At 41.0% G+C, this 17185-nt stretch overlaps 1 protein-coding gene across 1 annotated transcript in view; it reads left to right on the top strand.

The window, feature by feature from the left end:
• The first annotated feature begins 5271 nt into the window (after window positions 1-5271).
• The window catches only part of s100p (S100 calcium binding protein P), a 30622-nt gene continuing 18708 nt past the window's right edge, over window positions 5272-17185 (top strand). Inside the window, 1 exon segment of the mRNA XM_027289913.1 lies at window positions 5272-5394. The gene's annotated coding sequence lies outside the window, so the exon portion shown is untranslated.

The following is a 17185-nucleotide window of genomic DNA, read 5'->3' on the forward strand; positions in this document are numbered from 1 at the left end:
TAAAGCCCTCTGAGGCAAATGTACTTTGTGACTTTGGGCTATACAAACACAATTTGATTTGATTTGATTTGATTTGATTTGATTTGATAATCGGACCCAGAGAGGTGGTGTAAATAGTGAATTGGCCCCAGCACCAAGGCCTGGGGCTCCCCTGTGGTGAGGGGGTGGGATGTGGCACCTTGTGAGGTAGGATTCAAACCAGGAAACAAATTTTGACATCAAATTTGATGCAGGGCACTAAACTTTGATATAAAACATTTTTTAAATGCAATATATACATATTATACGTAAGTATTGTTGCTTTTGTATTTACATTTTGATCAGATCATTCGGTGGTTATGAAACAATGGACACTTAAACAGCAAAGTTTGAAAACCATGTAATGATCTTTGGTCCCACGTTGTAGTTTTTCTGTAGACCATCATGTAATATATTTTGTGATATTTCCCTCTGCATTGCAGTGCTGCTGTGTGCTCAGGTAATGTCCTTGGTGAATTAGTAGGAGGTTATTTGCATCTCCAGATGGCTCACTTATCAATAATTCATCATGTGTTTGAATAGTTTCTCTTGCTCTTCATTCTTTGCACTGCATCTCATTGTAAAGTTTCACATTCATCCTCCCCTGGAATGCTTTGTCACAAATCTTTGAAACGGAAAGTTGCTTTGACATTGTATTTTCAAACTTTATTAGTAGTAGTAGTAGTAGTAATATTCATTCTAATTTTCTCATCATCAAAACCACAACAGTGTAACTATATTTATTAGCAACTGTTAAATTACAAATAAATGTATCACATATACAGAATACAGAATGTGTGTGTGTGTGTGTGTGTGTGTGTGTGCGTGCGTGTGTGTGTGTGTGTGTGTGATATATTGACTGTACTTATATAACACCTTTCCTCCACTCAAAGCGCTTTACACTACATATGTCATTCACCCATTCACACACATTCATACACTAATGGCATTAGCTGCCATGCAAGGTGCTGCTCATCAGAAACAAATAAAAACATATTAATGAGCCACACTGTTGCACTGAGTGACATGTTCCTACATTACCATGAACTACAAACATGACCCTGCTGCTGGAAATAATCACCAGAATCCTCATGATAGTTTTCCTCTATTTTGGAGTCAATGGGTCCCTCAAAGGTCAGCAAAGACTGCTAACAATTAATGGCACATATTTGCACGACAGTCTGCTGATCACAGTTAAACTATTTTTATTATTTTAACTTTTTGCTGTTAATGTTGATGTGACTTCTTTAACCTCTAACAGTTGGTGACACGCAGCTGACTTGTGTGTCATGTTTTATTGCCAACACATTCTTACACGTAATAAACTAAAAAAATAAATCTAACCAAATTATTTCTTAATTAACAAAAATTCATTGGTTTAGGGATTTACATCCTTGCTAAAAGGAGTGAGTAGATGATTTCAACCAAAAGTAAACTGGTGTATACTGAAAATGTTAGTATGGTGTGTTAGTGATCGTGGCTACTCTCTGACTCTTGAGACAATTATGAATATTATTTGAGTCTTCAGATCCAGTCACTATGGTTGTTTTAAGTTTTTTATTATCATGTTAATATTTGTGGCTGACATGTGCCTAACCCTTACTCTAACCAATGACGTCACCTCTGGTTACCTGAGGGAAACATGTCGGTAAATAAACAAGTTGGTGGAAACAATCTTGTGTGGTTTGTCCAGTCTTTGTAGGATTCAGCTCATCTTCAGGTTTGTCCCATTCTTGAGGCTGCATTATTATTATTGTCCATTGAGAAAATGTAAGTGGAAAAAAAATGAATATTTGAATTTTTATTAATGCATTATGATTTAGTCCCATTTATGTGTTTCTCCCTTAAGATATTATCCAAAGATTTTAAATGAACAGATCAATATTGCCCTCATGCACCAGTAGTACACACAGTATTTCTGTATAAACCCATTCTTTCACCACAGTGTTTCATCTGTAGTAGCAGCCAAGCAGAAACAACTCTCCATTTGAGCTGGAGCACACAGCCTCTGGTCTCCTAGGCAACAAGCCAGGTTTCCCGCGGTAACAAATCGCTGAAGCCCATTGGTGGGAGGATGAGGAGCTCCCTGCAGCATTCCCATGGCAACCAGCTCTGTGGTTTCTGAGAATTGATGGTATGTTTTTTTATAACTCTGTAACACCAGGCTCACCCTCATACTGACTCTCACACACACATTTTATATCATATTCCTTTTTCGTTTTCTTTCACATGGACACAAAAACAGCTCAGTTCTCTCAGTTGACAAGAGCAATTCTCATCACCAAACTCTAGCTTCACTGATTCCACAGTTACTGGCTTTCAGTTTCTTACCTGACTGAAGAAAAAGGACAGAACTGTGAACCTTCTAATAAACACTTTGTCTGTAGGATTACTCTGGTGTTAGGTCATTAGTGCAGAGTCATGGCAGAGGGAATGAGATGTGACAAAAGCCATGAGCTGTCCGTCATTACACAAACAACACTACTGCAACCACTGCAACATGCCACCACCGGCCGTAACATTGTCTCTGTGTGATATCTGTCTCCATAGCCACAAAAGGATTCACTGTGCCACTGTAGTACGCTGTTGATATGATCCAGAGAATCCTGATCCACCATTATGATTCTCATGAAATAATATGTGAATGCAGCTAAGCTACACAAAGCAGGGCAAAATATGTCTAAAATGTTTTGCAGGGAGCAGAGAAATGTACTGGAGTGTTTCTGTTCTTCTTTGTGCAGATTGTCTGCAGCTCTGCACACATTCTTTCAGAGGCAGAGGTATGCACCCAAGAGTGGCTGAGTTATTTTAAGCCTGAAACATGCTTCTGCATCTGCAAATCCAAGGATATGGTGTGCAGATGCTTGAGAGGTGTTGGCCAACATATTTGCATGCAACCTTTTATGTGTGCGTTAAGGGGCCGTGTCCCATTGATAAAAACAGATGTACAGGAAGCAAAGGCTAAGAAGCTAAAGAGGAGGTCATTGGAGTTTCACTGAAGAGGGAATGTACAGTATGTATCAAATGTACTGACAATGTTCCCATCTTCAAGTTGCTCCTCAAACTGCTCCAGTGGGATCTTGTCTTTCTAAGCAGCAAAAGTAATAGTAGCATGTTGTAAATACCACTATAGAAAGTCTAAGGATTTCGGTACTGGAGAACATGTTAATGTGCTGTCCTAAAGTCAGTGTTAGTTTCTTGTAGCAATGACTGCGATCTTTCACTAATTTAAACCATGACCACGATCTTCCTCTGAACTTTAACCACTAGTTTTAGATGCTTGAAACATAACCAGACCTTAACCACAGACTAGGAAGATCAGAAAACAACAGCTGTGTCTAAAAACACTCCCTAGTTCACTCACTCACTTTTCCCTACATGAGAAGACACTCAGTAGTTTTCTCTGTAGTGAGCAGTACAGTGAGATTTGGGATTTTTAGAAATGCTGCAGTTACATGTCTGTCAGAGGTGAAGAATAAAGGCAACTATCATGTCTTTCTGTGTTTGAGCTGTAACCCCTACACACACACACACACACACACACACACACACACACACACACTGGGTAATCAGGCCCTCTTTGATCATCCTGCTTTGACTCAGTGGTTGCTATGCCAACAGGCAAGAATAAAGCTTTGAGCTGCAGTACTATGGCTTTCATGACTGATGCAACGTTTACCATAACACCCCGCCACACACACACCCACTCGCACACACCCTCCCACTCTCGCTGTCTCGCTCTCTCTCTCTCTCTCACACACACATACACAGATACACTCAGAGAGCAGTTTCTTTTAGTCTTTATCCAATAGTTTCGCGGCTTTAGTATTTAGGTTAGCTCTTTGTGAAAGGAGAGAGGGAGGAGGGAAGGAGCATCCCAATGTAATGGTTCTTGTTGATTGGTCAGAACACACACACACACACACACACACACACACACACACACACACACACACACACACACACACACACACACACAGTACACTTGATCAATTCAGTACTGCTCAGCTTTCTCCGTCCCTCTGTGACTCTTCCTGTCTCTCTGTCCCTGCTGTTTATTTGCCAAAGGACACATAGGGGATTCTGGGAGGTTGTGTGTCTTGTCCTCATCTGTCTTCCTCCCTCTTGTCTCTCTTTATCTCCACTCTCTTCACTTCTTTCTCCCTCTGTCTTGCATGACCTACATTTCCTCCCCATGCCTTGGCCCTTTGATTCCTCCCTGTCTTTTCTTCTGTCCCACCTCCACACACTCACACACACTAAAAACACACACATGCACACAGTCCTGCAGCAGGATGGGGGTGGGGTGGAGTCACTAAGTCCATTTAGAGCTGTTAAGGGTGGAGTTTTAAAATAGAATGCCAAGCTAAGCCCTGAGTGAACCCTGTTTCAAAACACTGTGTGTGTGTGTGTGTGTGTGCACGCGCGCGCGTGTGAGAGAGTGAGAGAGTTATAAAAGGTAAGGTTAAGGATGTACTGCCTCCAATGGCCAAACAGCATCCCTCAGTGTGGCCATGTATGACTGCACACTGCCACCTGCTGGGCTTTGATCAAGATTACAGCCGCGGTTCAGATCACCTCTCTGCTGCCACCTAGTGGTGGCACCCTTGTGACTGCAGTCCAGATACATGTTTGGATAACTTTATAGTGTGGTAGATGTAGATGTCAACAAACTTAAAAAGGAATACATTCTTACTCATACATATTTTTAGATTATAGATTAGATTAGATTCAGCTTGAATGAATACAATGCATTTATACTAGGCAGTTGCAGACATAAATATACTGTTAGTGTAAATATACAGTGCAGGTGTATTATACAGAATAAAGAGCTCAAGTGTGGACATAAATATGAATACACTATAGGGCAGATATATACAGTATGGGCAGTGATATAAATATATGTTGATATCTGATAGCTTGCAGTAAGTGACAGTCATAGTGCATCTAGAACTTTTCATTGAGCACCATCATCACCACCAACTGTAAAAGGCTTTTTATTCCTATTCAGAACCTTGAATTATGTTTTTAAGAGTCTGAACTGAGGGAACATGAAGACACTTCTATCAGCAAGTCAAAGTGAATCACAGTTTGATGGATGACCGGAGGGAAATGTCTAATCAGAGCCGCCCTCTCCCACCATCAGAAAAGTCAAGCATCCACTTCCTCCAATTCTCTAACTGTTTGCTTATTGGATTCCACTCCATCCGGTGTTTGTGTGTGTGTGTGTGTGTGTGTGTGTGTGTGTGTGTGTGTGTGTGTGTGTGTGTGTGTATGTGTGTAGATCTTCTCAGTCCATCAGACAGTTAGACATAAACAGCACCAGCATGCTACACCAGAGGAGCTTCAGGAAGAACGAAACCCTTGGACGCTACGGTGAGCCCACTGATCTGCTTCTGCTTTCAGCCCACAGCAGCTCTGATGTCTGTTTCCATCAGGTGTTTGTAACGCTGTAGAACTGTAATATTTCTGTATAGTGACAGAGAAGAGACTCTAGTACGTCATTTGCACAATCTAGTGTCTCTGAGTATCGTAAGCAAACGTTTCTAATTAGGTCAGAACACCATATTGATGTAGTAATTATCAAAGGTCCAGTGTGAAAGATTTAGGGGGCTTTATTTATAGTATATGTCAAGAATTGAATATAATATGCATAACAATGTTTTCATTAGTGTACACTCATTGGCTAAACACTGGCTTTAGATAGGGCCTTTTACATTTTCTGTGCAATTGTTTGTTCAAGCTCGGTAGGAGAGGATGAGATGACAGCTTTGCAATCCACATTTGCACCGCTAGATGTCACTAAATCCCACACAGTGCTCCTTTAACACAGGAACGAGGGATCATATATTACGGAAAATATTTATTACTACTGGAGCATTTTATTACAAGCTTATTAAAAAATCTATATGTATTAAGGGTAACAAGTTCTAATTTGGCAAAATACACATTTATATCTTTATGTCCCATATGATGTAAATCCTATTTTTGAGAAGAAGAACAGGACATCAGTTGAATAGTAAAAACATTCAAATATAAGTGGAACTCCAAAAACTCAAAATCTGAAGCTGAAACTGATGAAACTGAATCTGCTCTTTTATTTCCTGCTAGAATTTCACACATATTATAACATCAGTACAGTTACTTCATTAAAACAAGTACAAAATGACCAGCTACATGTTTATTTTATTATTATTTTCACTGTGTTTTGTCAGGAACAAATTACATTTCTACTTTCTGACACCACACACTACTCTGTCCTCACGCTGGTGCTTAATGTTCAGCTGTGTCTTGTATGGGCCAGCTAGCTGCCACTAGAGGTCACTCTGTCTAAAGTTAAACTACACCTGGTGGAGGTTTGAGTGCATTGAATTCAGTTCATACTGCTGGGATTATATTCATTTTGAAGGCCTCTAGTATGCAGAATAACATGTAGTGTGGAGCATGATGTAACGACGTCCATGCACATTTTGTAATAAATATATTTTCCCTAAATTCTAAAAGGCTATGCTGAATGTGAGGACACCAAATTAAGCATAGCAGCAAGCATATTGGTGTAAAGAGTTTTTATGATAGTTACTGTGACCCTTTGAATTCCTTTCATACCTAATTGTGCTTTTGTGTTCTGCTGTCTGTTTATTTAAGATTGTGGGTTTGACTTTCTGAGTTATTCTGACGTCATTCATTGTTTGTCTCATCAGGTGGATTCAAAAACAATCAAATAATTTCTTAACCTTACAGTTTTTTCCAATTGCTTAAACACAACTTTGTAAACTAGGCTGGTTTTATCAAAACACTAACACAATTCACCAAACCACACACCCAAACTGTAAAACATCTCATATATGCCGCAAAATGAAGCACTGCAACCAAAATAAAACTTTTGCACCAGATGGCACACACTTCATTCATATTACTGATTTCTGTCTAACCAACTACACACTGTTGAGCATAATGAAAAGCACTCTCATCTTTAGTATGCTTTGTCATCATACTAACATAGTTCAAACTGTGGAGAATTCTTCAGATTGTTCACATGCACAGAAATATTTGCAGATACACACACGTGCTATTGAAATATTTATTTTATTATAATCTTTTTTTTTTTTTTTTACCATACAAGTGCAACATATGCACAGCAGATATATTTATATTGGAGTGAACTAAAATATGCTCACAAAACAGGGAGCAAAACCTCATCTCAAATCTCCAAAACCTTAAACATATTTTCTGCTTTACACACATTTTGCACTTCGAAGTGGCTCTTTTTAAGTGTACTGAACGCGGTTCTCTGCATAAGACACAACAATCTGACATGAAGTCACATTTGCAATTTCAAAACACTGCCATTTAAAATGACACTACATGAGCTCATTGGCCACTATATGTGCCACCTGGCCAAACAGGTAGCACACAATGTTATGTAATTGTTAACACTTCAATCAGGAAGTAAGCAATAAAAGAGAAGAGGTGAGCATCTTTTTTTTGTTTTACAACAATGGAAGACATTGCTGAGAGAGGAAGAGGGGGGGTGGGAGGAGGGGTCGGGGTAGAGCAGTGTTGTCTAATTTTTTTTGCTTTCATTTTTTGCATTTTTCATTTTTTCTACACATTTTTTCTGCAATTGTATTTGTCAGTTTAAATATTTGTTTGTGCTATCCATGTCATTTCACTGGAAAAAACTGTAAAGCTGCACTAATGAATATTATTATGGTATCATTAAATTTAATGACTATGCGTAACATGCATTGGTCATTTTAGTGTCTTTCAGCTCAGTGATTTGCTTTGATTGAGTTTCTGGTTAATTTTTAACACTTTCATCAGCCTCGTTTCACGCAGGCAACAAATAGTTTTAGTTGTCGCACATCACATCAAATGAATCGCTGTTTGAACAGTCCCACAATATGTTATCATTTAGAAATTAGAGGGTATTAGTAAGTTTCTAATTGGGGCTTTAAACCACTTTATCCTGTGTGTGTGTGTGTGTGTGTGTGTGTGTGTGTGTGTGTGTGTGTGCGTGAGAGTGTGTATGAGTGTGGTGGTTGTTGTTTTTACTCACTCAGTCTCTTATCGCCGTCTTTTTAGTCACCTCTCTTCCTCCCTCCCACACCAACATGGTCTCCTGATTATTAGCATGAGCAGTGAGGGGCAGTCCAGTTATTATGGCTGTCCTTCAGTGTGCAGAATGGGAATGGGATGTGTGCTGAGGGCTACTCGCTCGCTCAAAGACAGACTAGAGGACACTGCTTAACATGCCATGGGATTAAACTAGAAAATGAACACCTGCAGCCAGGAAACTTTGTGACTTCAGCAGCATTTGAAGATAAGTATGACAGAATGAAAAAAGTGGAGTTAGGGTTAGGGTTCAAAAATGACAAAATATGATAGAGTTGCAACATTATTGTGAGAGCAGTCTCACTGCTAGGCGAAGCTCTGGGTAATGGCTGTCTTTGTCAGTCACTGAGATGAAAACAAGACCAATGCAACGAGTCACATGTTAGCTCAAACATCTGATAACTTTGCCTTTGTCATGTTGTTTTAAAAGCTCGCTGTCGTGATGTTTTTGCATGTAAAAGTTCTCACTAACAGGTTGAATCTCTGCTGTGTCGCATGAGTCAAATGATGGTGAAAGTTTAATTCTAAGAGGAAGCTTCATCAGACCGTCCTTACCTGTGTGTAGTAAAGATGGTTGCTGTGGCTGAACCACTCATTTTAAAGATGATATAATTCATATTTTTAGATTTGATATATTAAATATTTTATATTGAACAACAGATTAAATGACTATGTACAATGTAAAATGAGTTGTTCAAAGCAACAAACCTACACGTAATTATTTCTGCAATTCTGCAGCATTTTAGCATCTTTCAGCTCGTTATTTTGGTTTTATTTTAGTGTTGGTTCACTCCCTCAAGCATTGTTTTGTTGCAGCTGTTTTCGGGGGAAAAAAACAAATATTAAATATTAAACATTACAAGGAAATTACACAGAAAATTATTTTTTGTTGCTAATGCCATTTGTCAAAATATAGCTTGTTGATCCAGCTCATATACCACCAAGCTACTGTAAACTGTAGATCAGCTGATAATTTAATTACATGTTCTAAAGTGACTTCCCAGCAGTGCGGATCATTCTGTTAATGGTACCTCACTGCGGGGAGTCACAAAGTCTGCTCTGAACCATTAACAGCAGCTGTCTCTACCACTCTTCCATTAGCACTCATTCTCAACACTCACAGCAGAATATGTCAGAGATAAGCCAACTCTAATCCTATTCACTGTAAATCACACTGACTTTACAACTGTCCCTCTGTCTTTCTTCTTTTGTGTACCAGCTACAATACAGATGTCTCTCAGGTGAAGTCAAACACCTACTGGCAGCCATATTGGAGGTCATAGGATCTTGGGCAATGGTGATAGTTGCCAGCTTCACTATAGGATGGACATCTATGAATAAATGAATAAATCACACACAGATTTAACACACATTTTAGAATTATGCATCATGTTAGAACAATACAAACTGAAACTGATTTTTACCCCAAGCCCTTCAAAAAAACTGAAAATGCAGTTTATGTTGTACTTTAGTCTTCATATGAAATTAACATATTTTCAATTACTCAAATTTCCATAAACAGTGAACCTGGGAGGGACCCCGAGGGCCTGGGTCTTCTATTACATCCTCTTGTTAGTTACAAGCTTAACCTTGTAAACAAGCTTTGAATTTTAAGTGGGCAAATTCTGCTGAGGGGCGTCACAAAAGCTGGAGTATCCAGAAATTACCAGTGGATATCTGGTTAAAGTGAATATGCCCAAGTACAACAGAGATAATAGTTGCATCACCTCTTTGTTCGATGGCGACAGTACTTCAGTTTTCTGGGCTTCAGCAATCAAGTGGATATTTCCAGCATTACAGTCTTTTTACTACAAAATCATTTTGCTCTAACGCTTTGACCACAGCTCAGCACAGAAACAAAGAGGCAAATTTGTACTTAAGAGACCACAACTTTGTAAGATAAGGCATAAAGGGTTGTTAAGAATTTTACTGGTCCATATTACCACCTCTTGGCTGCCATTGGAGCAGCTCATTGGCTGGATGTGGTTGTACTGCAGGGGTCTGCCTCTGTGTATAAATATAGGTAACTGTGTGGGTGCTATTAGGATGCTCCTGTGTGTTGTCGGTACATATTGCAAGATCATGGGCCTCCCTTTAAAGGTCCAGTGTGTTTAGAATTTAGTGGCATCTAGTGGTCAAGTTTCAGATTGCAGCTGACAGAATACCCGTCACACTTGTGAAAAATGTAAGAGGTCTTATGCAGAGCCAGTGTTTGGTTTGTCCCTTCTGGGCTGCTGTTGTAACATAGTGGTCCAACATGGTGGACTCTGTGGAAGAGGACCCGCTCCTTCTGTAGATATAAAAGGCTCATTCAGAGGTATTATAAACATATCAATTCTTATTTTCAGGCAACCACATACAAAAAACGGTCTCTTCAGAAAACCACTGGTGCTAATATGGGAAGGAACCAGGGTTCAAACCAATGACGTTGCAGTTACAAGCCTGCTTCTCTGACCTCCTGTAGCAGCAGTGGAAGCCCAGGGAGAAATATGTGTCCTGTTTGTTTCAGCATGCATGTGTATGTTTTTACAGTAAGTTCATTTTACTGCAGCTTCATTTTATGAGCTGCACTTGAACTCTTTGATTCTAAACAAGGCTGAACAGCTGTGTCACTGTCTGTTCTGCAGTCAGTCAGATGGCAACAGACAACTGCGCGCTACACACTCGCACACACACAAACACAAACACATGCCATCTAAATAACCTTCCAGAAACAGAAACAGCGTCATGACATCATTGCTGAGATATCATTCTTTGTGTGTGTGTGTGTGTGTGTGTGTGTATGTGTGTGTGGCAGGCAAGTCTGTGTGTCTGCGTGGCCGCAAAGAATGGCAGCACCTGTGCCATCACCATGCCACCTGACAGTCCTGCCTTCCAAGAAAGCCGTGAGGTTTATGTGTCACAGAGACAAGTGGCTTAGCTTATGGACTGCTTGACATGAAGCCAGCGTGTGTGTGTGTGTGTGTGTGTGTGTGTGTGTGTTCGTGCTTGTGTTGATTTCTAAGGATGTAGTAGGAGACTGTAGTTTGTGAGAGAAACCACATCAGAGAAAATTCCTCAAACAGCACAAGATATGCTGACATGACTTTTTTAAGAGCTGTAAGAAACGTGCTCTGCGGAGTGTGAACCCGATTTTTATTTGCCATCAGATCAGATCACTCAAGGTTACATCTTGTGTCTATGCAAATATGCAAAAAACACATCTGCATTAAGTTCCTACTTTTCTGTTGCTTCCCTTTTATATTTTTTCACAACTTTTACATCGTCTTTCATGCCTCTGTTGTAATCCAGCCTGTCATAACTTTGTCCCAAACGTTAAAACACTTCCCCACAAAAGTTATCTCATGACAATTTTAGTGTACATTAAAACACAGCACACTCATATACACACACACAGACACAGCTATCAGTCCTCCCTTTAAAGGTCAAAGGCAGTGTGGCCTGCTGCGATCACACGAGGGACATTCAATAATGGCTGGCAATGCAATCTAGATTCTAGCACATCCACTGATATATACGTATGCATGTCAATTCATTCATTTCACTAATTGTGCATCTCGCAGGCACTGAATTTGAATTGGATTTTATGTTTGAGAGGACAGAACAACTCTGAAACAAGCAGTGAGACGCTGACACCTGTTGCTGTTAGCAAACATGGTAGTCTACATAAATGTCCTGATGCCCAATAAATATAACTCATCTTTTACACTTTCACGTGACATCATCATTCATTATCCAGGAGAAAAGTTTAGTGTCATTGCAGGTAGTAGTGTGTCTTTCTGTAGCAAAGAGGAAAGTAAGGGTGGGGAGGTCAAGCTGGGGGATAAACATGAGGCACACCCAACAAAGTCTGTCCTCAAACCCTAAAGGAATAGTTTGACAGTTTGGAAAATATGCTTATTCACTTTTTTGCAAGAGTTATCTGAGAAGATTAATACCTGTTATTACCTTTGCCAGAGCAAATCAGCTAAGCATAAATATTTGGAGCAATATGGATCCCTAGCAGCTAGCTGGATGCAGATTAGATATTGTTTGTTTAATACACAAAGTTTTGCAAAGGAATATATATTTGTATTTTAAAGACTCTTCCAAAATCTACTTTCCTCCAACTCCAGTACATTTCTATAGAACATGCTAAAGGTTCACCTCATGCTAGACCAAAAATTAGGCCCACTAGATCTGCGCACTAAAAATAAATATCTATCTCCTAATAGCATGACCATACAGTGAGAATGATTGAAATAGCATTGTTAATTACTCTGCCCGCCATCACTTTGCCAAGTTTTATTTAGCAGCTACTGTTTCGCCAAGTTTGGTCAGCAGTGGTGAGGAGTTGTGTTGGTAACATTAACATGTTCATATTCATCTCTCTCTCTCTCTCTCTCTCTCTCTCTCTCTTTCTCTTTCTCTCTCTTTCTCTTCCTGAGTCTGAGTGGTGTCGGAGAGTGTCGGAGTGTGATTTGGAGAGTGGATGTGCTCCTTTTTGAAGGTTTGCTTCTTGGTGTTTCACGGGTGTTTTTCACAGTTTCGTTCTGTTCAAGTTTCTCATTCACTGGTGCAGATGAAATTGACCAGGATTTCAAAACCTTTCTTACACAGGGTTCTGTTTCTCTAGAGGGTTTAGATATAAACCAGTTCCAATTACTATCCTGCGGGGATTACCGGTGCGAAAAAAGTCCCTAATGTGTGAAGTGTGTTCTCCCTTTTTCAACTCAGTCTTACTGTGGTCTGACATTATAGTATGGGTGGTTGAAGCTTAAGTTACTGTACTTGCCCCATTGCATTTTTTCAGTTAAAATCTAAGATTGTGTCAGGCAAATTCAAAATTGCTGTTGAGACCCCAGTGCCAATAGCGTGGTGTTGATTTGATCCTCAGGAAACGATTTTTGGCTGTGGTAAAGTTTTCCCGTCTCCTGAGGTAATTGGAAACTCAATTGCAGATTTGTGCATTCCCGTTCTGTTGTTCCCAGCTCACCACCTTTGTTCCGTGTGTGTGCTGTAACCGTGCTCAAGCCCGGAAAACTTGGAGACTTGGTGGATCTCAGTGATTCTTTTATGACTACCTCTGATCCCCAGGCTATCTCTCTGATAATAAAAGGGACTATCTCTGGGAGCTTCAGCCTGATGACAAAAACTCTGACTCTCTTAGTAGGACAGAGAACAGCTAATGAATGCACAGAAAACATGATGCCACCTTTGTCTCCTTGTTTTTCTCTTGTTACAGATCCAAATTGTAATAAGTCTGGATCCTACCTCATGATGTGGGTTCTGATGCGCCGCTGGTCCCCTCATTCTGGTCCAGCATCATGGTCTGTCACTCAGGTTGTAGTGCCACAACAGTTTCGCTTTCAGGTGCTAGTTTGGCTCATGATCATAGCATGTCCGGTCATTTAGGCATTAGAAAAACTATAATCGTATCCTTTAGTTATTTCTTTTGGCCTAGACTACGTCAGCTGTTGTGAGGTTTTGCCGTTCATGCCACACCTGTCAGGTCTCAGGTAAGCCGAACCAAGCGATCCCCGTAGTCCGTTTTAAAACCAATCCCTGCCGTTGGAGAGCCATTTAACATGTTATCGTTGATTGTGTGGGTCCTTGCCAAAAACCAGTCCGGAAATCAGTACATCCTCACTATGATGTGTGTTGCCGACCCGTTATCCTGAGGCTGTCCCGTTGCGCACATTAAAATCCCGTGCCACTGTCAAAAAGCGCTTGTAGTTCTTCTCCACATTTGGCCTTCCTAGGGTATTCAAAGTGACCAAGGGACAAAATTTACATCATAAATCTTCGCCTAGTCCATGTCCGAGCTCAATGTAAACCACCACACTTCCAGCGCTTATCATCCCAGAGTCAAGGTGCATTAGAAACGATTTCACCAAACTTTTAAAAAGCTGCTTCGTAAATCTCTGTACTGAAACCAATCGTGAGTGGGGATGCGGGATTGCCCGCTGTTCGCTGTGAGGGAAACTTTACAGGAGTGTTAGGTTTCAGTCCAGTGATTTAGTGTTTGGCCACACCGTGCGCGGCGCCCTCTACGCCTGCTACGAGAGAAATTCCTCTCAGACAAAAACTAGTTTGAGTGACAACGTTCTGGACTCCGTTAGCTCCTTTAGGGAGAGACTACCTCCGCGTCGATTTGGCCCGTGATTCCTCCCACACTCAGTCCAAAAATGAAAACACATTTTGACCCGATATATTTTTTTATATAAACACACGCAACAGAGTTCATCCGACACACGGCCATCATAATGCCGCAGGAGGCCAAAATCTGGTTGAAAATGGTTTTGCTGTGTCAAGTACTGCCCATGTAGCTCTCCTTCGCTTCTAGTCCGAATCTGACCAGACTCCACGTTTTTGTACTGACTATCGCAAGGTAAATGCTATTACTAAACCAGACTCTTTTCCACTTCCTCGCATGGACGACTGTGTTGATCGGATGGGTTCAGCCAAATATGTCACAAAACTAGATCTCCTAAAAGGATATTGGCAGGTTCCCTTGACACCACGCGCCTCTGAAATAAGTGCTTTCGTCACTCCGGACATTTTCTACAATACAGTCATGCCATTCGGTCTGAGAAAACGCCCAGCATTCCAGAGGCTCATGAACACAGTTTTGTGCGGGTTGTTGAGGTAACTGTGAGGTTTACCTTGATGATATTGTGGCTTATTCTCCAGCTGGACTGAACATATGAAAACCCTCTCTCTGAGATTTTGATCGTTTGTATAAGGCTTCCCTAACCCTCAATCGGCCAAATGTGAGTTTGGGAAGGCCGTGGTTACCTATTTAGGTAAGATAGTGGGACAAGGTTGTGTCTGTCCCGTGACTGCTAAGGTGCAGGCCATCATGGATTTCCCAGCTCCCCAAACACGCCGTGAGCTCCGCCGTTTTCTGGGGATGGCTGGGTATTATCGTGGCTTTGTAAGAACTTTCGGATGTAGTGGCTCCATGACAAGTTTAGCAAGCCCCAAAGTTCCTTCCTTGTGGTCAGAGAAATGCCAGTTTGCTTTTGAGGCCGTTTAAAGCGCTCTCTGTAGTTGCACCTGTGCTCGCTGCTCCAAATTTTGCGCGTCCCTTTAACGTGGAGGTGGATGCCAGTGCGCTTGGCGTAGGTGCAGTGCTTCTCCAAGAAGATGAGCGTGGCATCGACCATCCAGTCTGCTACTTCTAAAAAGCTCAATAAACACCAGCTAAATTACAGCACTATTGAAAAGGAGGCTTTGGCCCTCTATTGGCGTTGCAAACACTTTGAGGTGTACCTTGGTTCTAACCCTGCGGCAAACCGGTCTTCTCCGATCACAATCCACTACATATCCTAACTAGAATGCAGAATGCATCACGCCTTCTGTTGGTCCTTACTGCTTTTCAGGACTTTAATGTCGGACATTCGTTATAAAAAGGGCTTAGACAATATAATGGCTTGATGCACTGTCTAGTGTCTTAGTGTGTCAAACATTTCCTGTTGGGGGGAGGAATGTTGTTCTTAGGTGGGGGGGTTGTTATGACCCAGGGTCATTATTTAGTGTTATGTGTTATTTTTCTTATTGTTCCTCCTGCCTAGGGGTGGTGCTACCACCTTAGGTTCTCTCCCTCTCTCCAAGGTGCTGCCTGCCAATTGGTTAATGGACTGGTGGATCAGCTATAAATGGCCGCCGCTGGATTCATTCGGTCTCTCTTGTCTTGACCTCACTCCCAATTGCACCAGGCCGTATCGTATTGTACTGTGTTCTGTTCTGGTCGGTCTGGCTGTTCTGTTCTGTTCTGTGAAGTTGTACTGGTCTGCCTTAGCAGACTTTAGTTTAGCCAGTCCAGGTAGTAGTAGGGGTGAGTAGCTCTTTTGGTTTGTCTCCTTTCTCCTTGTTATTTTATAGGAGGCAGGTTAGAACCCTGTATTTTGTTTTCTTGTTTTGGTTAGTGTAAGTTAGTTTTGGGTCAGATGTTTTTTTTGTTGTTTTGGGCCATGCTCACCCTGAAACTTTAAACTACCACTTTGAAATAATAACAATAATAATTGAATAAATGATCTTTGGTTGGACTGCAGCTCTGTGGCCTTGGTCATTCTTGGGAGTGGGGAAAGAGGGGAGCGTCCTTTTCTTGTTATGTTCGGTTCCCTAGGCCGGACGTAACATGCATCATGTTAGTACAAACTGAAACTGTTTTTACCCCAAGCCCTTCAAAAAAACTGAAAATGCAGTTTGTTGTACTTAGTCTTTCATAATTAACATATTTTCAATTAATCAAATTTCCATAAAAGTGAACCTGGGGGGGGGGCTGGGTCTTCTATTACATCCTCTTGTTGTACAAGCTTAACCTTGTAAACAAGCTTTGATTTTAAGTGGGCAATTCTGCTGAGGGGCGTCACAAAAGCTGGAGTATCCAGAAATTCCAGTGGATATCTGGTTTAAGTGAATATGCCAAGTACAACAGAGATAATGTTGCATCACCTCTTTGTTCGATGGCTTCAGCAATCAAGTGGATATTTCCAGCCTACGTCTTTTACTACAAAATCATTTTGTTCCAACGCTTTGACCACAGCTCAGCACAGAAACAAAGAGGCAAATTTGTACTTAAGAGACCACAAATTGTAAGATAAGGCATAAAGGGTTGTTAAGAATTTTACTGGTCCATATTACCACCTCTTGGCTGCCAGTGGCAGCCTCATTGGCTGGATGTGGTTGTACTGCAGGGTGCGCTCTGTGTATAAATATAGGTAACTGTGTGGGTGCTATTAGGATGCCTCTGTGTGTTGTCGGTACATATTGCAAGATCATGGGCCTCCCTTTAAAGGTCCAGTGTGTTTAGAATTTAGTGGCATCTAGTGGTAAGTTTCAGATGCAGCTGACAGAATACCCGTCACACTTGTGAAAAATGTAAGAGTCTTATGCAGAGCCAGTGTTTGGTTGTCCCTTCTGGGCTGTGTTGTAACAAATGGTCCAACATGGTGGACTCCGTGGAAGAGGACCCGCTCTTCTGTAGATATAAAAGGCTCATTCAGAGGTATTATAAAACATTCATTCTTATTTTCAGGCAACCACATAAAAAAACGGTCTCTTCCGA

Source organism: Larimichthys crocea, chromosome XVII (assembly GCF_000972845.2).
Source record: "Larimichthys crocea isolate SSNF chromosome XVII, L_crocea_2.0, whole genome shotgun sequence".
Taxonomy (NCBI): Eukaryota; Metazoa; Chordata; class Actinopteri; family Sciaenidae; genus Larimichthys; species Larimichthys crocea.